This window comes from Macrobrachium rosenbergii, chromosome 10 (genome assembly GCF_040412425.1).
Source record: "Macrobrachium rosenbergii isolate ZJJX-2024 chromosome 10, ASM4041242v1, whole genome shotgun sequence".
NCBI classification, from domain to species: Eukaryota; Metazoa; Arthropoda; class Malacostraca; order Decapoda; family Palaemonidae; genus Macrobrachium; species Macrobrachium rosenbergii.
The window spans coordinates 2,557,154-2,584,428 of NC_089750.1; the positions used below are offsets into that span (position 1 = coordinate 2,557,154).

At 35.7% G+C, this 27,275-nt stretch overlaps 1 pseudogene; it reads left to right on the forward strand.

Annotated features, from left to right (window-relative positions):
* Positions 1–27,275, forward strand: part of LOC136842406 (glutamate receptor ionotropic, kainate 2-like) — a 181,978-nt pseudogene that overhangs the window by 132,702 nt on the left and 22,001 nt on the right.

Sequence of the window (27,275 nt, forward strand, 5' to 3'; positions counted from 1 at the left end):
CTTTCGTTTCTTTTACGGTACCTCCGTTCATATTCTCTTTCTTCCAACTTACTTTCCTCAATCCTCTCCTAACAATTGATCCATAGCGCAACTGCTTTGAGGTTTTCCTCCTGTTACGCCTGTCAAACCTTTTACTCTCAATTTCCGTTTCAGCGCTAAATGACCTCATAGGTCCCAGTGCTTGGCCTTTGGCCTAAATTCTATATTCAATTCAGTTCAATAAGGGTTTCGATGTTATCTAAGCCTGGAAGAAAAATGGGGCGTTTTGTTGTGCTAAAACAGGATATAAAGGACTGCTGTACCCACATCGTTCATATCTCGCAGGTTATAAATGTTCCTTCCTGGTGGCCATCAATCTCGTGTTTTATATCGTAGCAGAAGCCGATAATGGAATTAGTTTACCGGGGGAATATTTGCTGTAGTATCGGATTGGATTTGTGAGTATGTGTGTGATATGTGCATATATATATATATATATATATATATATATATATATATATATATATATATATATATATATATATATATATATATATATATATATTAACTTTATCACATACACAATTGTTCTGTGCATTAGTAGAATTACTAAAAGGACCTCATTCAAATTGGATGGTATCTAATGGAGTTTTTATTCAAAAAGTTATAAGCTTTCTTGGACAAACAGTCCGCATTATCAAGTATCCGTACCTCTAATGGAGTTTTTATTCAAAAAGTTACAAGCTTTCTTGGACAAACGGATACTTGATAATGTAGACTGTTTGTCCAAGAAAGCTTGTAACTTTTTGAATAAAAACTCCATAGATACCATCCAGTTTGAATGAGGTCCTTTAGTAATATATGTGTGTGTATGTATATATATATATATATATATATATATATATATATATATATATATATATATATATATATATATATATTTTGTATTATACACACATTTATATATATATATATACACATATACATATATATATAATTGTATATATATATATATATATATATATATATATATATATATATATATATATATATATATATATATATATATATATCAGAAGAATAAGCATACTATACACTTTTCTCTTGGTAGGATGCAAGTAGAATTCAGACATCCGTGTTTAAATACGAGGGAATCTTTAATGGGGTTCAAAACAGAAATTCCTGAGGCTTAGCGTAACATACAAAGTCCCATGAGAAAGATGCAAAATGAATTTCAGAATTGTATGCATGGAACACAGCCTCGTCTTTTGTCAGGTTACATAATGGAATTTCATAAACATAAAATCCCGAAGCATTTTCGGTCAGGATATTAAGTGAAATTTCAGGACTGTTATCGTGCAATAAGCGGCTGTATGAAATACAGCGTCATTTTCGCAAAGATTAAAAAACAAGTAAAAATTGCACCGAAGTTTCTTCGGCGCAATCGAGTTTTCTGTACAGCCTCTACAACGTGTAATTATCAAGGCCACCGAAAAAAGATCTATCTTTCGGTGGTCTCGGTATGATGCTGTAGGAGTCGCGGACCATGAAACTTTAATCACGGGCCGGTGGTGGCCTGGCCTATATTGTTGCCAGATGCACGATTATGGTTAACTTTAACCTTAAATAAAATAAAAACTACTGAGGCTAGAGGGCTGCAATTTGATATGTTTGATGACTGGAGGGTGGATGATCAACATACCAATTTGCAGCCCTCTAGCCTCGATAGTTTTTCAGATCTGAGGGCGGACCGAAAGAAATGCAGAAAAAAGGTGCGGACAGAAAAAAGTGCAGCCAAAAAAAAGGGCGGACTGAAAAAAGTGCGGACATAAGGTGCGGACAGAAAAATGTGCGGACAGGAAAAAGTGCGGACAGGAAAAAGTGCGGACAGGAAAAAGTGCGGACAGGAAAAAGTGCGGACAGAATAAAGTGTGGACAGGAAAAAGTGCGGACAGAATAAAGTGCGGACAGAAAAACGTGCGGACACGATAAAGCGCGGACGGACAGACAAACCCTGCACAATAGTTTTCTTTTCAGAAAACTTAAAAGTAGGATTTCAAAAGTATAAGGTACAATATCATCCTGATACACTCCCAATAAATTTCCAAAGTTTATGTATGAAATAAAACGTCTCTTCTGACAGAATACAAAACAGTATTACTGAAATACAATAAACTGCCTGTTTTGCACTTATTCCAAAATGGCATTTCTAAACTTTGAGTACAAAAACAACGTCTGCTCTGACAGAATACAAAATAGTGTTTACAGAAATACATAAAGCTGCCCATTTTGCAACGATCGCGAAATAGAATTTCAGAACTACGGTTATGAAATACAGCTTCTCCCCTGACAGGATACAAAATAATATTACAGAAAAACTGAAAACTGCTCATTTTTGCAACTTTTACAGAACAGAATACCCGAACTATGTTTATAAAATACAGGTCTCCTTGACAAGATACAAAAAAGTATTACTGAATCAAAAATCAGTTCCTTTTAGTTTTCTGTAAAAGAAAACTATTGTGCCGGCTGTATCTGCCCGTCCGCATTTTTTTCTGTCCGCACTTTTTCTGTCCGCCCTCAGATCTCAAAAACTACTGAGGCTAGAGGGCTGCAAATTGGTATGTTGATCATCCACCCTCCAATCATCAAACATACCAAATTGCAGCCCTCTGGCCTCAGTATCTTTTATTTTATTTAAGGTTAAAGTTAGCCATAATCATGCTTCTGGCAACTATATAGGATAGGCCACCACCGGACCGTGGTTAAAATTTCATGGGCCGCGACTCATACAGCATCACACCCAGACCACCGAAAGATAGATCTGTTTTCGGTGGCCTTGATTATACGCCGTAGCGGCTGCACAGAAAATTCGATTGCGCCGAAGAAACTTCGTCGCAATTTTTTACTTGTTTTGTCGCGATTATAAACAGAATTTCAACGCCAGCAGAAATAAAAAAAAGAGCCATTCTCTAGACACGATGCCAAATGGAATTTTGGGAGTGTTGGCCGGGCCAATTAAAACGAGCGCCGTATCGCTTCCGTCTCTCGCCTTTAATGGAAAGTTTTACGACCTGTCGACAAATCGCCATTTTTTTTTTTGCGATCCCTTTTCTCACCTACTTTCTCTCAGTCAATTTCCATCTTTACGCGAAAAGTTTTTTCCCGTTTCATATTTTGCGGAATAAATTAGGGAAGGGAAAAGTAAAAGCAAATGTAGCCTTAGAGATTCAAGTTTCCAAATGGAAATGACTGGAATTTGCGGGTGGCGCAGGAATTCATTTTAGGAATGGACGCCAATTCTTGTTTTTTGAGTAACTGAAGTGTCTGTATACACACATGCATCCAAGCACATGTATGAACACGCACACATGCATACACATATATATGTGTATATATACATAAATATATATATACATATGTATATAAATTATATATATATATATATATATATATATATATATATTATATATATATATATATACATATATATATATATATATATATATATATATATATATATATATATATATATATATATATATATATATATATATATGTGTGTGTGTGTGTGTGTGTGTGTGTGAATAACGTGAGTTAATAGAGCATAATCGCTTAGGCAGAAAAAGACTTTTAGAAAGTAAAGCTGTAAGGATAAATTAAATGAATCAGCAGCAAAATGTATGAAAATGGATTCACGAGCCGATTAATTTCACCAGTTTGTGCCTTCGAAATACTGGATTTCGAAAATGATATTTAATCTGCTTTGTGAGAAAGACCTTTTGAGCGGAATAATCTCCCCAGGATGGTTGACTACCCTGCAATATCATGGTTTCTCTATCTATCGATCGATCTATTTGTTATTTATTCCAACAGGTAAAAAATGCGCCGAATTTTCTTCGGTGTAATCGAGTTTTCTGTACATCGTTTAAGCAAGGTCACCGAAAATAGATCTATCTTTCGGTGGTCTCGGTATAATGCTGTATGAGCAACGGCCCATGAAACTTTAACCACGGGCTGGTGGTGGCCTGTCCTATGCCGTTGCCAGATGCACGATTATGGCTAACCTTAACCTTAAATAAAAATCAAAACTACTGAGGCTAGAGGGCTGTAATTTGGTGTGTTTGATGATTGGAGGGTGGATGATAAATATACCAATTTTCAGCCCTCTAGCCTCAGTAGTTTTTAAGATCTGAGGGCGGACAGAAAACGTGCAGATGGACAGACAAAGCCGGCACAATAGTTTTCTTTTACAGAAAACTAAAATTCACATATATAGAATTCAAATGTTTTTTTGCGACGCATTGCTAAAACAAAGATCGAATGTTTTAATCTATAGTTTGTTAACCTTATGTCTAAAGCCTTTTATTTCTAAGCTAGATAGCTAATGAATGAAAGTTTTTCTAGACCCAAGCACGCTCTCTCAACAATAGAGTGGTTTTATTTTCAAGTGCGCTAATGTATATTACTGAGTTTCATTTTATAATTTTGCTAACCCAAGTCCTTTTCTATCCCTGCTACGACCCACCACAACTGACTAACCACCAAATACTTAATTTACAACATAGACTCAATCAGAGTACATTACGATTTCCAACGAACCGAACCAATCTTAGAAAGGCACTGAAATGTTCCTATCGCTGGCATCCTGCATTCCGAAGGATATCGACCAACGCTGCAAGTAAATAAACACTTCGTATGTATGCTGAATCTATTTCCTTTGTATTCTGGCTGTTGGGGATATTCATTGAACCGTTGCGACCGAATTCAATACTTCCAAGAATTTATTCGCAACGCCGGAGGCCAAAGAATCGATATGTTTCCTCGGAAAAGAATTCTGGTCGAGAATTCTTCCTCTCCGCTGAGATGTTTTGCTCGCAACATCGACCGGGTGAAAAAAAAAAATTTATCTGTTTCACATTTTGATTTGCATATTACTGCGAATATCGACGTTTTTATCGCTTCACTTTGACCTTCGTTGTTCATTTTGTCTGTCTTTTTTTTTTTTTCCGGGAGGTAATTTATGTAGTGTTCCAATGTAATCTTAGGTTACGTTTTCCTTTTATGTGTTGGACTGCTGTTGATTTTATCTAGGTCTTATTTTCTTTAGTTATTTGTTTGCTACGCATATATGTATATGTATATATATATATGTATATACATACACACACACATATATATATATCCATACATTTATATATATAATATATATATATATATATATATATATATATATATATATATATATATATATATATATATATATATATATGCATATATATAAAACTATATAATATGTAGAGTTTTATATATATGCATATATATACATATATATATATAAATATATATATATATATATATATATATATATATATATATATATATATATATATATATATATATATATATATATATATATTTCCCCCTCAACCACCCTTTAATCTAATTCACAATTCAATTCCGACCTCATCATCGTCCATATATGATCTATAACTCAGACAGAGGCTGCGCCAATACACGTTAAAGCGTCCCGGTGTACTGTGAGCGATGGAAGAAGTCCAATTGCTCCTGATGGGGTCCTCATCGAGTCTGATGAAGATGACGCCCTTTGCTAATTGCGACTGATTATGCTTGATTAGCCTCGACCTCTGGGGACGCCTTTCTTCATGGCCTCCATCTGCAAAGCAATTCCATGACGGCTTTTGCTGACGTTATCGGCGCTGGTGGTGATGATGCAATAATGGAATATATATATATATATATATATATATATATATATATATATATATATATATATATATATAATATTATCACATTTGTACGTGATTCATTTATCATTTATCACATTACCACAGGTGAAAAGTAACATGGTTTGGAAATAAAGTCAGAAACCGGTCAGGACCTACACCTGGTCTCTTATTTTTATACCTGTGTAATATATACATATACATATATATATTTATATATATATATATATATATATATATATATATATATATAATATATATATATATATATATATATATATATATATATAAATATATATATATATATTATAATTTCAACACACAATTACGTGTGGAACAGAAATAAATTTCTGACTCACATCAGGATCGAACCCAGGTCTTTCAAATGAAAGACCAGAGCGCTGCAAACAAGGCTAGACAAGTCGTAAAAGAAGTTGGAACCTAAGAGATGAGGCTCTTTCCTGAGGAAGATATTTTCCTGTATTAAGAACATTGCTTTATTTCCTCTCTGCCCTTCTCCAATATTTGCTTCAAAGTGCAAAGAGTAAAAAGAAAAAAAAAAAAAAAAAAACGACTCACTTTGAGGAATCAGGAAAAAGCTCTGAAATTGCCTTGATTAGTAAAAAAAAAACACAGAAATAAAAAACTGCTTTTGTGATATTTCGCTACGTCCCTTAATTACTAAAAAAACAAAGAAAAGAAATAAAAAGTCTGTTTGATTGGTGAGAAATACACTGAAATTGTCTTGATTATTAGAGAGAGAGAGAGAGAGAGAGAGAGAGAGAGAGAGAGAGAGAGAGAGAGAGAGAATACTGTATTCAATTGGAATTCCTCGGGAATCTATGGACGGCATTTATCTCGATAAATGAAAAGGAAAAGAGATAAATGAGGGAGGGAATGTGGTATGTTGTGCTCAGCAGGAATTCTTGGTGTTTGGAATCTGGCGACAATCATGGAGGACTTTTTGATTATTTCCCTTCTCCTTCCCCTTCATCCTACTCCCTAATCCCCCCCACCCCAGCCCTCATATCGCACCATCCTACCCCTTGAACCATTTGGGATTTGGGGAAATAATTAACTAATTCCTAGCAAACCTTTTTAGTTTTCTGTCAAAGAAAACTATTATGCTGGCTTTGTCTGCCCGTCCGCCCTTTTTTCAGTCCGCACTTTTTCTGTCCGCCCTCAGATCTTAAAAACTTCTAGGGCTAGAGGGCTGCAAATTGTTATGTTGATCATCCACCCTCCAATCATCAAACATACCAAATTGCAGCCCTCTAGCCTCAGTAGTTTTTATTTGATTTTAGGTTAAAGTTAGCCATAATCGTACTTCTGGCAACGATATAGGCCAGGCCACCACCGGGCCGTGGTTAAAGTTTCATGGGCTGCGGCTCATACAGCAATATATCGAGACTACCGAAAGATAGATCTATTTTCGGTGGCCTTGATTTTACACTCTAACGGCTGTACAGAAAACTCGATTGAGCAAATTCCTCACTGGTTATCTCTTATTTTGACAGCTTTCAAGGTTTACCTGCTTCATTTTTCACCTCTTGCAAATCCTCTGGGAGACCTCATGAAACTCTAGCAATGCATCTTTATATTTTTTTTTTCTGTGTGCAACAAATAAAGTACATGGATAACGGACTCCACGTTTATTCTTGTCGTCCTTGAGCCCCGGGTTCGAGGTCTGGACGGTGCTTAAGGTCTATAGGTTCGGGTTCTGGCGTTACGACTCTCTCTTACATTACCGCTATTTATGACGTTACTTCTACACTAGTAAATAATAATAACAACCTTTCACCCTCGATTCTTAATGTATTCTGTATAGGTATAGTATCTAACTTTTATTTTTTTGCTTTTTTGCATTTTGGTTACTTTTCGAGGTCAGTTTCCACTGGGTCATTGCAAGGTCACAGACCATTTGGGCGGGCCATTGACGGGCTCCAGATTTCCTCTCGTCTTTCGATAACAGAGATTTATGATTCCTGGAATTTGCGAAGTTTGGCCGAGCGAAGTTGTATCGCCCCCGAATCACAAAAAGAGTTTTTCTTATGACCAAGTGATCAAGAATATAACTTCTTGTTTGTCATTTTTTCAGAAATAAGGAAGTCTGTGGTGTGTGGCCTATATTTCCTCTCTGTCTCTCTCTGTCTCTCTCTCTCTCTCTCTCTCTCTCTCTTATTATCTATTTAGTTATCTATCTATCTATTCATCCAACACCACGATGGTCCCGTGGCATCTAAAAATAAGCTCTCTCAGGGAAGGTGAAAGGAGAGTTCGGGGACACTGACTGAGATTTCGTCTATTTTTCATGACATGATCACAGTCACATGATCACAGTAGCTGTTACTGTGATCATGTCTTGTGATCATGTCTTCGAAAATAGACGAAAGCTCAGTGTCTTCGAACTCTCCTTTTACCTTTCCTAAGGGCGCTTTTATATCTATCTTTCTATATTTATGTCACTATATATATATATATATATATATATATATATATATATATATATATATATATATATATATATATATATATATATATATATAGATAGATAGACAGGCATGACTATAAAGTAAAAACATGACAGTGATCACTGCTAGATTTTCACTTTAGTTGCTGACTCGTGGATGAACCTCCTGTGCACAAAAATTCCGCAGCATTACCATCTTCGGACATCTACACAGGAGCTTCATCAGCTGCGTATCGAACCGCTTACAGACACTGCACTAGTCACCTGTTTTTCTTGCATTCCCACTATTTCTGGCAATATCTTTCAACTTTATGCAGCCAACACTTTCTAGGTCTTCCTTTCCTTCTTCCTCATATCTTCTCCTGATAATAAAATCTTCATCAAACCATTGTCCCCCATTCTGTCCACATGACCAAGCCATCTCACTAAACTCTGATCAATTTTTCACGTGCGGCGACCCTCTACCACTTCGGCGTATTTCCACATTTCTCACACCTTCAGTTCTTTCGCATTATATATTACACAAACCATTAATTCATACACAGGTTCATTCTCGGTTCCTTTATACTTATTCACATCCACACTTCATTTCCACAGGGAAGAGTTAGTTCTCCAAACCCTTCGTATATTCTAATCAGTTCTTCCTTAGACTTGACACACCCTTGGCCCAGATCTGCTTTTACCCCAAACTAGTCACTCTCCTGCCTACACATTCTACGGCTTAATCTCTTTCAGAAACTTATTATCTGTACCATACGTTCTCAAAACCTTCCAAATTGCCTCTTTGTCGATTCTATAATGAGTTTTTTTATGTCAGTGAAAGCCACGTCCCGTGTTTGCCTTTACTATCAAACGTTTCACATAATTGTTTTGTCAAAAGAACTTGGTCCATACACACACACAACACACACACACCTCTTTCTTGTTTAAACCAAGTGTTCTTCACGACCAGTTCTTTCATGACCTGTCTTACTTTCTTAATATTAATCCTACCTTACACTTTCCCTGTGCTTAATGGTAATCCTCAAAAAAAAAAAAATTTTTTTTCACCACATTCAATAACTCTCCAAGAAACCCCATTCAGTCACAATTACATTTTCGTAAGAAAATATAGCCGATTCTTTTATTCTAAGATTCATTCCCTTATTACCTTTCCCTCTCAATTTACCTTCCTATAGAGCAAGCTCTTTTACCTATATGCAGGTTGTGGGTTAGTGACTATATTCCGAAAGAGTTTTGAGAACTAATAGACCTGCACCTTTTGAAGGCACCGCTATTAGAGAGAAAAACGTACATTAATATATATATATATATATATATATATATATATATATATATATATATATATATATATACATATATATATATATGTTATAAAATAATAACATATATCACATATATATATATATATTTATATATATATCAGGATCGATATATATGTTAGAAAATAATCAACACACGATCACGTGACCGCTTTTTAATTGTGTGGCTTTCTGACTCATCAGGATCTTGTCTTTCAATTGAAAGGCAAGAACGCTGCCAACTTGTGTGAGTCAGAAAATTTTGTCTTGCATATCGAAAGACCAGGGTTCGATCCTATATGATCAGAAATATATTTATATATATATATATATATATATATATATATATATATATATATATATATATATATATATATATATATATATATATATATATATATATATATATATATATACACACACATGTATGTATGTATATGTACACACACACGTATATATATACACGAACATGTGTATAGTTGTATACACGAGACTCTAAACGTCTTTCCTTTGTTCTACCGCTAAAAGAAACAAGAGTTTTATCTTAGGCACTTTATTTTAGGCACCGAGACATTTGCATACCCAAATTAGCCTAAGGAGTTTTTGTTTAGCGATTTTTGCTTTCCGTTTTTTAAAGGTGGTTTCTTTTCTTTATTTCTACAGAGCAATAACGCCACCTACCTCCAGGTAAGTCTGCCGCAGCTTCGTTTTATTTAGTTTTGATATTTTTAGTTTCGCTTTTTCGTTTAGTTGTGATTATGTTTTTATTTTTGTATATATTTCAGGTTCTTAGTCCTGGATCAGGCGCCGTTAGGGAGTATTCATATGGGCGATGCTTAGTTTTATTTAAATCAAGACAGAGAGAGAGAGAGAGAGAGAGAGAGAGAGAGAGAGAGAGAGAGAGAGAGAGAGAGAGAGAGAGAGAGAGAGAGAGATGTATATGAATATATGTATGTGTAATTAGATACATTTAAAGTATTTTTTTGTGAATTTTCTTTTAAGTGGATATGATTTACTAAAACGCAGGAGATACAACTATAAGTATATATAAATATATGCATATATATACATATATATATGTATATGTATATGTATATATATATATATATATATATATATATATATATATATATATATATTATATTTATATATATATATATATATATATATATATTTATATATATATATATATATATATATATATATATATATATATATATATATATATATATATATATATATATATATATATATATATGTGTGTGTGTGTGTGTGTGTGTGTGTGTGCGTTGCAGAAAGTGTAAGACTGGGTGAGAGAGGAAACGATATTACCGAAAATGTAGCGAAAAAAACTATGCTTAAGTCAAGATGAAATCTATCACTCAGGATCCCCAACCCTCTCTCTCTCTCTCTCTCTCTCTCTCTCTCTCTCTCTCTGTCTCTGTCTGTTCTGACACCTGGGGACGCCACTGATCGGTTTTCCCAATTCATATTTCCAGATTGACATGTTGACCTTGAAAATATCGCCGGGGAGGTGGGTGGGTCTCGGGGGTTTAGTATTTTAGATTACACTATTCCTTAGAATTGCGATATTTAAATTTTTTTTTATTTAAGGTGAGTCTTTTCTTCGTAGTTATTAAGTAGTAGTTTCAAGTGTACATATAGCACTGGCTAAAAAGCTAGTGATTCTAAAAATAATTATTATTGTTGTAATTATGATAACTGCAACAGTTGTGATAACATTTTGGTCTTATACTGCTGTTTTTGCATTTAACAGAAAAGCAGTTATTTTTAGTAAGAGTTGTTAGTTGTAGTAGTGGTAGTAGCAATAACAGTAGCAGTAGTAATGCATATAATAAAAAAATGTGAATAGTAAATTAGATAATATTTACCTTATAATTTAACAAGGGTAAGTTCTTGTACTGAATGTAAAGTCTTAAACTATTATTATTATTATTATTATTATTATTATTATTATTATTATTATTATTATTATTATTATTATTATTATATTATCATTAGGTATATATATATATATATATATATATATATATATATATATATATATATATATAATATATATATATACACACACACACACACACATATATACTGTATATATACAAAATATATTATCATTATGTATAGCAGTAATAAAGTAGTATTGAAATTGATTCAAATAAATATAGATCTAAATAAAAATAATAATATTTACCTTAGAAATTCCTTGCACTTTGACCTCCCGTGGGAAGCTCATCTCAAACTCTGAACTCAGAAAACCGAAAAAGGATCTATCTTTGGTCTCCGATGATTTTCTCCCGAAGTTCCCAGGACTTTGGGAACTTCCATCTGTAAAATGAAAGGAAAGATGAGATTGATTTTGGTTTAATCAAACTCATCATTGGTATTCATGCAATCATCTTAGTTTTTTCATCAATGTTTTTTTAATCATCTCTTCATTTCTATATTTTAAAATACCTTAATTCATCTTAATTTCTAATATCCTTCTTTAAATTAGTTAAAAGCAAAAAAAAAAAATTAATGAAAAGTACATGGGAAATATACTATAGATTTCATAAAATTCCAAGATTCAGGCAATGTACAGTGAAACATTTCAAGAATGTATATAATGTAGAGTCTTGTGCCGTTTAGAAATTTGGTTTTACGTAATTCTGTGAGCAGTGGTGTACATTACTGTGCATTTCTGTACTAAAATGTAAGCTATTATCCTAAGACAGTATATTTGAGTAATCATGATTACAGAGAGAAATGGCACTCTCTCTCTCTCTCTCTCTCTCTCTCTCTCTCTCTCTCTCTCTCTCTCTCTATATATATATATATATATTATATATATGTATATATATTTATAATATATACATAATTATATATATAGATATATACATACACACACATATATATACACACGCACATATGTATATGTATGTATGTATATATATATATATATATATATATATATATATATATATATATATATGTGTGTGTGTGTGTGTGTGTGTGTGTGTGTGTGTGTGTGCCCGTCTTTGTGTAAGTACCGAGCGAGCGGTCACTACTGAAATCGAGTAACCCTTATACATGAACGCTCGTAAATGCATGATGTAACTTCCATGTTTATATTGGGGGGACCGTGGCTGAACTTCCTCTAATTTCCATACTAATAACGTTTCCTTTGTTGCCGGAACACCGCTGCGGGCGTGATGGGCGTGATGGGGATGGGCAATGACCATTCCCCTAAAACGACTGTGATTATTCTCTGGGAGAGAAGAGAAGTTCGCCCACAACGTCGGTGAATGATTAGTTTGACTTGATGTATTTATTATGAATGCTGTCGACAGTGAACAAATGAATAACGTATGAATAATGAATTGGAAAATAAAGAAGAAGATTGGGAGGTGATGTTTATGAAAGCAAGTTTGGTTATCGAAGCATAAAAGCAAATTCCGATTTGCTTTGCAAGGAGAAATGATTGTTGTGCTTTTAGACTATCTTGGAGTCAAAGTTTTTGGAAACAAATACTCTTCTGATTTTGGAAGATTCAAAAGGGCATTTCAAAATTTCCGAATGGTAAGGAAATACCAAAATAATATTAATACTTGTTTTAGTATTTAAGTAAATCTCCTGATTTTGAAAACGGTAAAAGGTATTTTCGAAATTTCCTCTTAACCCAAAAAGCTTTTAATACCACAAGACAGTAATATATATTTTAACATTAAGAACTAAATAAATAAGTAAAAAATGCGCCGAAGGAACTTCGGCGCAATCGAGTTTTCTGTGCAGCCGCTACAGCGTATAATCAAGGCCACCGAAAATAGATCTATCTTTCCGTGGTCTCGGTATATTGCTGTATGAACCGCGGCCCATGAAACTTTAACCACGGCCCGGTGGTGGCCTATCCTATATCGTTGCCAGAAGCATGATTATGGCTAACTTTAAACTTAAACAAAATAAAAACTACTGAGGCTAGAGGGCTGCAGTTAATGATTGGAGGGTGGATGATCAACATACCAATTTGCAGCCCTCTAACCTCAGTAGTTTTTAAGATCTGAGGACGGACAGAAAAAGTGCGGACAGAATAAAGTAAGAACGGACAGACAAACCCGGCACAATAACTTTCTTTTACAGAAAATTAAAAGTGAAAATTTGAGATAAATAAAAAAATTTAGGAAGTAAAATTGACAGGTTTTGGTCGTTAGAAATTCTTTTTTTCTTTATGGAAAATCAAGAGGAAATATGGATCTTTACGAAGGAGAGGCCAAAATTTGCTTTCAGCACTGAAAATAAAGAAATATCAAACAAAATCTCGAAAATTTCGCTAACGGGAAATTCAAAACAAATTATAAATATCTACCAATGGAAAAAAAGGGGGGTGCGAAATTTTGGCGTTTGTTAAAAAAAGTGATTAAAAGAATTTTGGGAAAATATAATAAAAAAAAAATAAAAAAACGAAAATAAAACTAGAGCATGCCATGTGGCTCAAAATCCACCCTTTAATATTTTCTAATGGAAAGGCGCATCGTCTCTCACCAACCGAGACTTGAGGGTGTGGGGGGGCGGTTAGGTGGGTTGGTGAGCAGGGGGGAGGGGGGGGGCATGGTGTCGATATTGGAGGGAAGGCTTTCACCTTGCAGATGAAATGTGGCCTCTCGACTTCATATTAGACAGAGGAATGAACGGGAAACCACTGTTGGTCCCGGTATATCCTCCTTTCCCACCGGGAACCGTGTTGGAATCTTGGAATCGTCCTCTGATAGCCGAATTCCCATTTCGGAATTTGGACAATACATACATCATCCTCAGCCAATTGCACTTGGGATATCTGGAGAGGAGAAGGTTTCTGTCTTTAACTCTTAGAATTCTTTCCTTGATTTTAGTTTTCTGTGAAATAAAACTATTGTGCCGGCTTTGTCTGTCCGTCCACACTTTATTCTGTCCTCATTTTTCTGTCCGCCCTCAGATCTTAAAAACTACTGAGGCTAGAGGGCTGCAAGTTGGTATGTTGATCATCCACCCTCGAATCATCAAACATACCAAATTGCAGCCCTCTAGCCTTCGGTAGTTTTTATTTTATTTAAGGTTAAAGTTAGCCATAATCGTGCTTCTGGCAACGATACAGGATAGGCCACCACCGGGCCGTGGTTAAAGTTTCATGGGCCGCGGCTCATACAGAATTATACCGAGACCACCGAAAGATAGATCTATTTTCGGTGGCCCTGATCATACGCTGTAGAGGCTGTACAGAAAACTCGATTGTGCCGAGGAAACTTCTGCGCATTTTGTACTTTTTTTTTTTTAATGAGAATGGGGTCTCTTCAAACAAGTCGAATGACAAATATATGGCGCGGTTTAGGTCAATGTTTAAATATATATAATTGTTCTATTGTTTATCTTCCTCTTTTTTTATTTTTATTCTTTCGTCTCTTCTTTCAGTCGGATAGAAAACGAAAGTTTCAGATTTATGCTCTGTGGGATTTCGGTTTATATAATTGACCTATATCACTGGTTTCAGATTTCATTTCTGTGGTTAGTTTTTTTCATAAAGTGTATTGCGTTTGTAGATGAAAAATAGGTGAGGCTCAGTGTTAAATATAACATTACGCTTCATATGCTGTTGGAATAACGTCATGTCACTATTTGTGATATTCTTCTGTTCGTGTGAGCTGCCTGGGGAGGAACCAGTGCTGACATAAATCAAAATACACACACACACACACACGTTCATATATGTATGTATATGTATATATATATATGATTAGATATATATATATATATATATATATATATATATATATATATATATATATATATATGTGTATATATATATGTATATTGTACATATGTATATATATATCAGTCCAGACTTTTAATTACCGACGGTTCACCTTCTTCTTCTTCTTCTTCTTCGTCTGCAACTGTTCCATCCCAAGCTTCCTCCCACACCTGTCCCAAAATCCTGCTCCCCAATCCACGGGACACTTTCCCATAAATCCTTCCCTCCTTCCCTTGTTCCCGGCTTCCCCTTCGACGCACCTGTTGTGGGGTCGCTTCATTAATTGCTCTTGTCCAACACCTGCTCTCTCTCCCAGGTGAAATAATCCCCCGGCACTGCAATGTTTTGCAATTTTCACCTGAATTATTCGGGGGGTGGCTGATGAGGGAAAATGCGATTGTCTGAGCGTTATAGCAAATAATTTTTTCCGATCTGAGGTGAAATGATATTTTTTTTGGTCCGTGCTGTTATTTTTCTTTGCCTATTTTTGGAATTTGTCGTTCTGAGAAATATTTTTTTTTGGAAAAAGCGTAATTCAGTCGCTCATTGCTCGGTTTCATTTCACTTTATTTTTAGACGAAATTGCATATTTATTATTTTATTCATCTTTATAACATTTTGTTTATTGATTATTTCCCAGTCTGGAAAAAAAATTTTTGTTTACTGAATATCATAAAACATTGACATTGGTCTTCCGTTTCTCAGAAAAACTTGTTTAGTTTGGAAATTCATTTTTAAATATCACTGATCATGATAACATTCAGAAATACAAACGTTAAAATATAAAATTATAATAGCACTCACTACTAGTATGGCCACTTTTTGAGTGTTATGATGTGCGGCAAATTTCACCTGTCTATAAAGTTGATTTCCATGACTATAATTTCAGTAAGCTCGGTTCTGCGTCAAGTTATTTGGCTGATCAATTTTTGACGAGATTCTCACCAAATATAACCCGCAGAGGGGTAGTGCCGTCAGTGCATCTCATGCGGTGCACTGTAGGCATTGCTTAAGGTTCTTTGTAGCTGCAACCCCTTTCGTTCCTTTTACTGTACCTCCTTTCATATTCTCTTTCTTCCATCTTGCTTTCCACCCTCTCCTAACAATTGATTCCTAATGCAACTGCTTTGAGGTTTTCCTCCTGTTACACCTTTCAAACCTTTTACTGTCAATTTCCGTTTCAGCGCTGAATGGCCTCATAGGTCCCAGTGCTTGGCCTTTGGCCTAAATTCTATATATTCTATAATCTCACCAAATATACAGCTATGTATTTTAATAGCAGTGATGACCTCTTAATTTTCTGGTAATGTTTACCACTACAAGCCACAGAGACAATTTAGATAAAAATGAAGAAGCTTTAATTTATATAGTACGAATTGAACCTGTGCTGCATTCAGTTGATAACATACTTACACACACACATATTTGTATGTATATATATATATATATATATATATATATATATATATATATATATATATATATATATATATATATATATATATATGTTGCTGTTACTTGAAAAGATTATATCCGTGGGCTCACCAGCTTTAAGTGGAAAATCGTGTTTTATTGAAAAGGTTGACTGTGGGCGTATGAAGTATACTATATCAATATTTACGTGCGTAAAAATATGAATACGTGTATTTATACGAATGCACATATACATACATGGCTTCCAAGCACTTCGGATTGGTGTATTTGCTACTAAATACTTCGCACATACATTCGACAAAAATTCATACTCAACCGTGGAAGCTATTATAAAAAAACTCATCTAAAAGTTAATAAGAAGGCAAGCCTGGGTTTATTCAGCAGAGAGAGAGAGAGAGAGAGAGAGAGAGAGAGAGAGAGAGAGAGAGAGAGAGAGAGAGTAGAGAGACGCATCCCCATTGCAGGCAACCGGAAACTCATATCTGGAGCGCGTGAAAGGACCGGAAATGGCCACCGCCATTACTCTTTTGGGCATATCGTTCATTGGCAGTAGCCCACGTTTTTTTGTCAATCATGCATAAACACTTCCATACTGGAGTTTTCCGAAAGAGATTTTGATAACTAATTTTGAAAATATATATGTTTTTAGTTTTTGGAATATTTCTTATAGAAGTGGCAGTGACTCCATTTAAAATACATATTTTTAGTTTTCGGAATATTTTTTTATAGAAGTGGCAGTGAGCCATTTAAAAAAATATTTTTAATTTTTGGAATATTTTTTATAGAATTGGCAGTTACTCCATTTAAAATATATATTTGTAGTTTTTGCAATATTTCTTATAGAAGTGGGAATGAGCCATTTAAAAAAAATTTGTAGTTTTTGGAATATTTCTTATAGAAGTGGGAGTGAGCCATTTAAAAAAAATATTTTTAGTTTTTGGAATATTTCTTACAGAAGTTGCAGTGACTCCATTTAAAAAAATATTTTTAGGTTTTGGAATATTTCTTACAGAAGTTGCAGTGACTCCATTTAAAAAAGATATATTCTTAGTTTCTAGAATATTTCTTATAGAAATGGCCGTGAAAATTGTCCATTAAATTCCTGAGATTGTTTTCGAGGTACGTAATATTTTCTACGATTTAAAAATGATTTTTAGGTTACCTTTTTCTCGTGGTATATAAAATTTTTCATTCAGGTATTCCCGACAGATTTTGCGGAGGAATGAAGTTTCACTTTTTTTTTGTACTGTAAATGTTTCATGGAATACTCGTTTTGGAATATTCCGTGGCTGGAATTTTTCTAACGACTTAACTTTTGACTTCGAAACACTGAATGTTTCATTCTATGATTTGTCGTGGGAATTTTGCTCACATTTTCAAAAGTAAACATTATTCTAACGTGTAAACATTCTTCGGTTTGGAATAACCGGGTTTTATCGATAGTTCGTAAACTCTGATGATTTTCGAGGAATAAAAAAAAACGTAAAAGGAATGAGAATGGTAAATTGGAGAGATGATAGAAATAATCAGTGTTAGAGAATATAAAGCGAATTACTTCGAATTGTAACCCCCGAAAAAAAAAAAAAAAAAAAAAAATATATATATATATATATATATATATATATATATATATATATATATATATATATATATATATATATATATAAAAATGCGAAAAAATGCGAAGTTTCTTCAGCGCAATCGAGTTTTCTGTACGGCGTCTAATCAAGGCCACCGAAAACAGATCTATCTTTCGGTGGTCTCGGCATAATGCTGTATTAGCCGCGGCCCATGAAACTCTCAACCGGCCTTGATGGCCTGTGTTGTTGCGTTGGCAGAAGCACGATTATGGCTAACTTTAACATTAAATAAAATAAAAACTACTGAGGCTAGAGGGTTGCAATTTGGTATGCTTGATGAGTGGAGGGTGGATGATCAACATACCAATTTGCAGCCCTCTAGCCTCAGTCGTCTTTAAGATCTGAGGGCGGACAGAAAAAGTGCGGACAGAGGAAGGAGCGGACGGACAGACAAAGCCGGCACAATAATCTAGACACACACACAAAATAAATAAACAAAAGGACAAACGCGGAGAAATTCTCATTTGGTGAATGTTAACGAAGGAGAAAGTCTTACAGTCAAGGATTTCGTTAACGATTAATTTTAACGAAAGAAATAAGAAGATGATCCATTTCATGAATAAAGACTAGAAAAAAATAGGATGGCAATACTGTCATCACCTAATCCTAATCAACACCGAATAAATCCATATAAACATTTTTAAATCATATCCAATCACTTATTTCCTTAACGTCCCTTTCGACAGACGGAGGTCGCCCTGATGTACGACGCTGTCCAGTTATTCGCCAAAGCTCTGGACGACCTCGACCGCTCGAGACGCATCGACATTACGCCGCTGGAGTGCGACAGGGAGAACACTTGGGTCCACGGCAGTTCCCTCATCAATTACATGAAGTGGGTGAGTACAAGGGATGCTCTCCCATGAAGCGAGAGGACCCAGGTTTCGAATTAATAAGATGATAAAACTGATGCGTAAAGACAAGGGGTTTTTGATGAGATGGTTGCTTTTTGGTTTAGGTCCAAGTGAACGGGTTGACGGGCCTCATCAAATTTGACACCGAGGGATTCCGGCGTGACGTGGCTTTGGATATCGTGGAGTTGACCAAGGATGGACTCACGAAAGTTGGAAGGTAAGATCTTATATATATATATATATATATATATATATATATATATATATATATATATATATATATACACACACACATATATATATATGTGTGTGTGTGTGTGTGTGTGTGTGTGTGTGTGGGTGTGTGAGTGTGTGTGTGTATGTGTGGCTTACTCTTTATTTATAAAATAAATATTTCGAAAGTATAAAAGGACTGTTGAATGAATTCTGGCCAGCGAAAATGAATGAGAGGCAAATTGAACATTATTTAGAACTACACATGTTGAGTGAACATAAAACATCCCAAACATCCAACAGCATTATGAAAAGACTTCTGTGCACTGATATGGCTTGGTCACGTAGAGAAAATGGGAATCAGTCTCTGGAGTAGGGAGGGAATAGACTCAGATATGTCTGTGCTGACGGGGTGGCAAAATTGCTAGATTGAATGAGACTTATTTACTAAAAACTTAGTAAGAGTTGCAAGTTAGATAGTTATGAGTGACGAAGTAACTGAGGCCCATAGCCTAAAACGACCCAAGGTCTTACATCTGATAAACATTGTTATTATTTTTGTTTTGATTTACACTACATGCTTCCTAAACATACATACTCCCCCATCAAGTGTTGTGGTGATCGTGTACTACACTGATACCAGGCTCAAAGTCACTATCAGAAATGTGCTCTTTTGAGCAGTAATGACAGTCTAAGTGGCGGCCTTAACGTTTGGTTATACCTGCACACTTGGCCTGTGCAGGCAAGACTGAACCCACTAACATTCGGTTATACCTGCGCAGATATGCCTGTGCAGGCAAAACTGAACCCACTAACGTTCAGTTTTGCCTGCACAGGCATAATTGTGCAGGTATAACTGAATGTTAGTGTGTTCAGTTTTGCCCGCACAAGCATAACTGTGCAGGTATAACTGAATGTTAGTGTGTTCAGTTTTGCCTGCACAAGCATAAGTGCACAGGTATAACTGAACATTAGTGTGTTCAGTTTTGCCTGCACAGGCATAACTGTCCAGGTATAACTGAACGTTAGTGTTTTCAGTTTTGCCTGCACAAGCATAACTGTGCAGGTATAACTGAATGTTAGTGTGTTCGGTTTTGCCTGCACAAGCATAAGTGCACAGGTATAACTGAACATTAGTGTGTTCAGTTTTGACTGCACAGGCATAACTGCGCAGGTATAACTGAACGTTAGTGGGCTCAGTTCTGCCTGCACAGGCATAACTGCCCAGGTATAACTGAACGTTAGTGTGTTCAGTTTTGCCTGCACAGGCTTAACTGCCCAGGTATAACTGAACGTTTAGTGTATTCAGTTTTGCCTGCACAAGCATAACTGCGCAGGTATAACTGAACGTTAGTGTGTTCAGTTTTGCCTGCACAAGCATAACTGCGCCGGTATAACTGAACGTTAGTTGGTTCAGTTTTCCCTGCACAAGCATAACTGCGCAGGTATAACTGAACGTTAGCTGGTTCAGTTTTCCCTGCACAAGCATAACTGCGCCGGTATAACTGAACGTTAGCTGGTTCAGTTTTGCCTGCCCAGGCATAACTGCGCAGGTATAACAGAGCACTAGTGGCTACTGCCTCCAGGAAGTTTACACTTTAAATGCTTCTCCATATGTGAATGTGTGTATTTTTGCGGGAGGCAGGACCTCAGTTTCCGTAACCATCAGAGTTCCCACGGGTGAGATCTTCACTTCAGGGGATGAATGAACTATGAAACAATGAAAGCTTTTATGCAGGTAAGGAATGAATGTGTCAATTAGGACCACTGAATTCTCTGTCGTGCTCAACCACGATGAAGAAGACCTGGGACTTTTAATTAAGCAGTCTTGTCCACAATCGCAGATGGGACCCGACCAATGGGACGAACTACACGAGGACTTATAACGATGTTCAAAAAGGCATCGCGGAGAGTTTGCAGAACAAGACGCTTCTCGTCACGTCAATTCTTGTGAGTAGTTCTGTCCATTCTGTCTGTCTGTGGTTGTCTGTCTACCTGTCTCTCTGTTTGTCTTGCAGTTATAAATCATATTATGGGGTTTACAGTATTGTAGATATGTTTAAATGCAATGTTATTCAATTTCAGTATATATTTATAGCATTAAGGATTAGATTTGGACATAACTTTTACTATACATGTATATCGGTAAGGATAAGACTTAAATTTAACTTTTAATATAGATTTATAGCATTAAGGAATAGAGAAAAATAGGCTTTAAACTTTCAATATGTATTTATAGCATTAAGGATTAGATTTGAACATAACTTTTGCTATACATGTATAACGGTAAGGATAAGTCTAAAATATAACTTTTAATATAGATTTATAGCATTAAAAAATAGAGAAAAATAGGCTTTAAACTTCTCAATATGTATTTCCTGGACTTCTACTACAGCCTTAGTTTAAACATAACGCTTTTTGCAATACATGTATAAAGTTTTAGTGTGAATTGGCAATAACTTCTGTCCCGAATTATCCCTCCGTCCAATGCGTTTTAACATGCACGCATTATCATATCAGAGAATAAATGAAAGCATCAAATTCTACCTAAATGTTTCCAGGCCAATAGGTTTCAGAATGTTCTCGTCACTTCTGTTATCCTGGACTTCTACTACAGCCTTCCAGTTTCCAAGAAGCTAGAACGCTTTTTGCAATACAATTGTACTAAAGTTTTAGCGTGAATTGGCAATCTCATTTCTCTCCCGCGACTTATCCCTCCGTCCAATGCGTTTTAACAAGCACGCATTATCATACCAGAGAATAAGTGAAAGCATCAAATTCTACCTAAATGTTTCCAGGCCAAAACCGTTTAATCGAAACGTTGCCTCCGAACTCTCAGCTTCTCAGAAACAGTGGAAACATTCCTCCGCCTGGAAATGGTCTACGACCATCAGCTGCCGGAACGAGGAATATCTTACCAGGACGAGCCATGATTCCCACGCTGATACCCGCAATACCTTTCCAGGATCCATCTGACAATCCCTTACGTCTACTGCAGCGGTTCTCGATCGGTTGGCCATGAAGCCTTTTCCAAGTTGGCCACAAGCATTTCTAAAACTATGAAAACTGAAATTCTTTTTAGTTTTCTGGAAATGAAAACTATTGTGCCGGCTTTGGCTATCCGTCAGCACTTTATTCTTTCTGCACTTTTTTCTGTCCGCACTTTTTCTGTCCGCCCTCAGATCTTAAAAACTACTGAGGCTAGAGGGCTGCAAACTGGTATGTTGATCATCCACCCTCCAATCATCAAACATACCAAATTGCAGCCCTCTAGCCTCATTAGTTTTTATTTTATTTAAGGTCAAAGTAATGCCATCACCGGGCCGGGGTTAAAGTTTCATGGGCCGCAGCTCATACAGCATTATACCGAGACCACCGAAAGATAGACCTGTTTTTGGTGGCCTTGATTATACGCTGTAGCGGCTGTACAGAAAACTCGATTGCGCTTAAGAAACTTCGGCGTTTTTTTTTATTTATCTCTGGTTGGAATTATTTTTAATGTCAAGAGGAGGTTGGCAATGAATTACTTTCTGAGACTAAATGAAAATGTTCAAGATAAAACCTTGAATTAAAGATATTTTTTTGTTGTTGTGTCCCACAGAGAGATGTCAGTTTGATAATGTTGTTTACGCTTTGTTTCTAGTAGGCCGTAGCATACTAGCATGCTTGAGAACCATTGGTACCTCACATGACAGTTGAAAGATGCTCAATAAAGGTGGGGCATGACTTATGCACACACCATGAAAAGCAAAGCTTGTTGGCTCCATTTATGCATACTCTTGTATGCATTTATGTCCAAGGGAGAAAGACACTCCCAGGACAGAAGCCTCTGATGTGGTCTTGAGAACCATTGGTGCGTCACTTTGTGATCCTCACACACCACGAAGAAGGAAGTAAGACATTTGATCTTGGCCAAGTAAACTTTCTCACCCAGATGCTTCTTGTCGGCCTAATAAAGAGGCGTGCACCCAGACTGCTGAACCTGGCCACACCATGAAAAGTAAAGCTTGAACCTTGGCTCCCCATTTATGCATACTCTTGTATGCATTTATGTCCACGAAGGGGGAAGTAGAAAGAAAACTCCCAGGACAGAAGTCTCTGAGGGAACTAGATGTCTCACCCAGACTGTCTGAACTTGTGAAGAAGAAGGACATAGTCTCACCCAGACTGTCTGAGTCTCACCCAGACTGTCTGAACTTGGCCACACACCACGATGAAGGAAACACAGTCTCACCCAGACTGTCTGAACTTGGCCACACACCACGAAGAAGGAAACATAGTCTCACCCAGACTGTCTGAACTTGGCCACACACCACGAAAAACAATGCATGATGGAGCCATCCGTTAATTAATTCAGTAATTTATTCATTCATTCATTCATTCACCATTCACTCCACAGGGCTCGCCTTACACGATGCTGAGGGAGAGCTCGCAGCCGATGACGGGTAACGACCGCTACGAAGGGTTCTGCATCGACCTGCTGGACGAGATCGCCAGGATCCTGGGATTCAATTACACCATCCACATCGCCGAGGACGAAAGCCGGGGATGTACGACGAGAAGACCCGCAAGTGGAACGGCATGATTGGGGAACTCCTCGATCAGGTGAGGCACAGACGGCGGGGGCCACGATTTGGGCGTTGGGTCTTCTAGCCGGGCGTGAGGTACGAGGTAGTACCGGGTATCAGTGAAGGCAGGAGTTTGGTTACAGTCTGTTCTGTCGAGATGTGAGGTACAGGGTTTGTGGGTAGCATATGTGAATAACCAAGAAATCTGAATATAATATAATATAATATAATATAATATAATATAATATAATATAATATAATATAATATAATGAGAAAATATCTCGACAATAAGAAAGCTTACAATATGACATGGAGAGAAATAATTTTTTTTTTTATTTTTTACCCGTATGAAGTGTAATTTTTTAACAAAGAAGTCTGAATATAATATATCATTATATAATAAAATATAATATTATATTACATTATGTAATATAATATAATGAGAAAAAATCTCGACAAAAAGAAAGCTTACAGCATGATATGGAGAGAAATAAAAAAAAAATCATTTCATCCCTAACAAATGTAATTTTTTACAAAGAAATTTGAATATAATATAATATAATATAATATAATATAATATAATATAATATAATATAATATAATGAGAAAAAACTCGGCAAAAAGAAATCTTACAATATGAGATGAAGAGAAACGTATAAATTTTTATTTTTTTATTTTTATCCTTAACAAATGCAATTTTTAAACATTTTCAGTGAATAACACTTGATTTAACATTTAGCTAACGTTCCTCTTACAAGTAAGAATTCCTGAATGAGTTCGTAAATGATCAAATTCACTTTCAATAATCCTAAAGTTTTTAGAAGGAACTTGAGGTAATCTTGGATTTGGGATTCCAGAATTAGATAATATTCAGCTTGGATTAGAATTTCCCGTTTGGATAATAATTATAATTAATTGACAAAATCTTCCTTTTTAATGATTTGGATTAGAATTTCCCGTTTGGATAATTATAATTGATTGACAAAATCTTCCTTTTTATGATGATTTGGATTAGAATTTCCCGTTTGGATAATTATAATTAATTGACAATATCTTCCCTTTTTGTGATTTTTTCTCAGAAAGCCGACTTAGCCATTGGAGACCTAACGATCACTTATGAAAGAGAACAAGTAGTCGATTTCACCATGCCCTGGATGAACCTAGGTTAGTTGGAATACTCTCTCTCTCTCTCTCTCTCTCTCTCTCTCTCTCTCTCTCTCTCTCTCTCTCTCTCTCTCTCTCTCTCTCTCATCTCTTTATCTATCTGACATAAGTTTCTTATTGAATGAATGAGATTCACTAGTGCTGTGTTGTTAACTGACTTTGCTAAATTTTTTTTATTTCCACTTTTTAAACATTTTAAAATATCCTAGTGTCGAAAATCATCGTGAGCATATATGTATGTATATATATATATATATATATATATATATATATATATATATATATATATATATATATATATATATATATATATACACACATATATCTACACATACACACACACACACACACACACACATATATATATATATATATATATATATATATATATATATATATAAAAAAAATTTTATCACACTGTGTATATTTATATACAATCATGAAACCACAAATGTCGCTTAATATCAAATTCACATACCTCAGGAATATCTCCGATGGAGAATAATCACCGAAGGGGAATTTATTTAAGTGACAAATGAATTGGTACCGCCCGGACACAATTCATTTATCACTTAAATAAATTCCTTCGGCGATTATTCTCCATCGGAGATATTCCCAAGGTAGCGTGAATTTGATATTAAGACATTTTAACTTTCATGATTATATATATATATATATATATATATATATATATATATATATATATATATACATATATATATATATATATATATATATATATATATATATATATATATATATATATATATATATAGGGGCATTTTACATAAAAGGACGCATTTGGACCAATAACCCAACACAAGCTTACGCCTCCCGAGTCCACTGGAAACATCTGATTACAAACACTTTTTAGGGCAAAACACATTAATTTCTTTACTGCAATTCAGACGCACTAAGGCATTTGCACCTGTGGGAACCATTCGCCAATTAACTCTCCCTTTGACGCTGCCGCCAGGTATCACGATCCTGTACAAGAAGCCGAGTAAAAAGACGCCGAATCTGTTCAGCTTCCTGTCGCCTCTGTCGCTCGACGTGTGGCTCTACATCGTCACGGCTTACCTGGCCGTGTCACTCCTGCTCTTCGTCCTGGCCAGGTCAGTCCGTAGGTAGCCGCCTCTTCTTTTGCCTCTCTGGAGAGAGAGAGAGAGAGAGAGAGAGAGAGAGAGAGAGAGAGAGAGAGAGAGAGAGAGAGAGAGGGAGAGAGAGAGAGTATTGCCTTCTTTCCTGTTTGGTTCTTGATTGTTTTCCATGTCTTGAAAAGAGAGAGAGAGAGAGAGAGAGAGAGAGAGAGAGAGAGAGAGAGAGAGAGAGAGAGAGCGAGAGAGAGTATTGCTTGGCTCTTCTTTCCTGTTTGGTCCTGTGATTGTTTTCTTATGTGATGAGAGAGAGAGAGAGAGAGAGAGAGAGAGAGAGAGAGAGAGAGAGAGATTGCATTGCCTCACTTTTCTTTTCTGCCAGGTCCAGTATGTAGTTTCCCATGCCTTGAGAGAGAGAGAGAGAGAGAGAGAGAGAGAGAGAGAGAGAGAGAGAGAGAGAGAGAGAGAGAGAGAGAGATTGCATTGCCTCACTTTTCTTTTCTGCCAGGTCCAGTATGTAGTTTCCCATGCCTTGAGAGAGAGAGAGAGAGAGAGAGAGAGAGAGAGAGAGAGAGAGAGAGAGAGAGAGAGAGAGAGAGAGTCCCCTTGCGATCTTTACTGCCTGACAAACAAGGGGAGGAAAGAAAGTATAAATCTACCTTTGCTTGCTGGTCAGAGCTACTTTTTCAACCAGGAGAGAAAGTAAAATATATATATATATATATATATATATATATATATATATATATATATATATATATATATATATATATATATATATATATATATTACAAATAGGACCTCATTAAAACCGGATGGTATCTGGCGGAGATATTTATTCAGGGAGAAGTTACAAGCTTTCTAGGGCTAACAGTCCTCATCGTCAAGTATCCGCAGAATACTTGACAATGAGGACTGTTAGTCCTGGAAAGTTTGAAACTTTTCCTGATTAAATATCTCCGCTAGATACCATCCAGTTTTAATGAGGTCCTGTTAGTAATTGTATTAATGCACAGAACAAT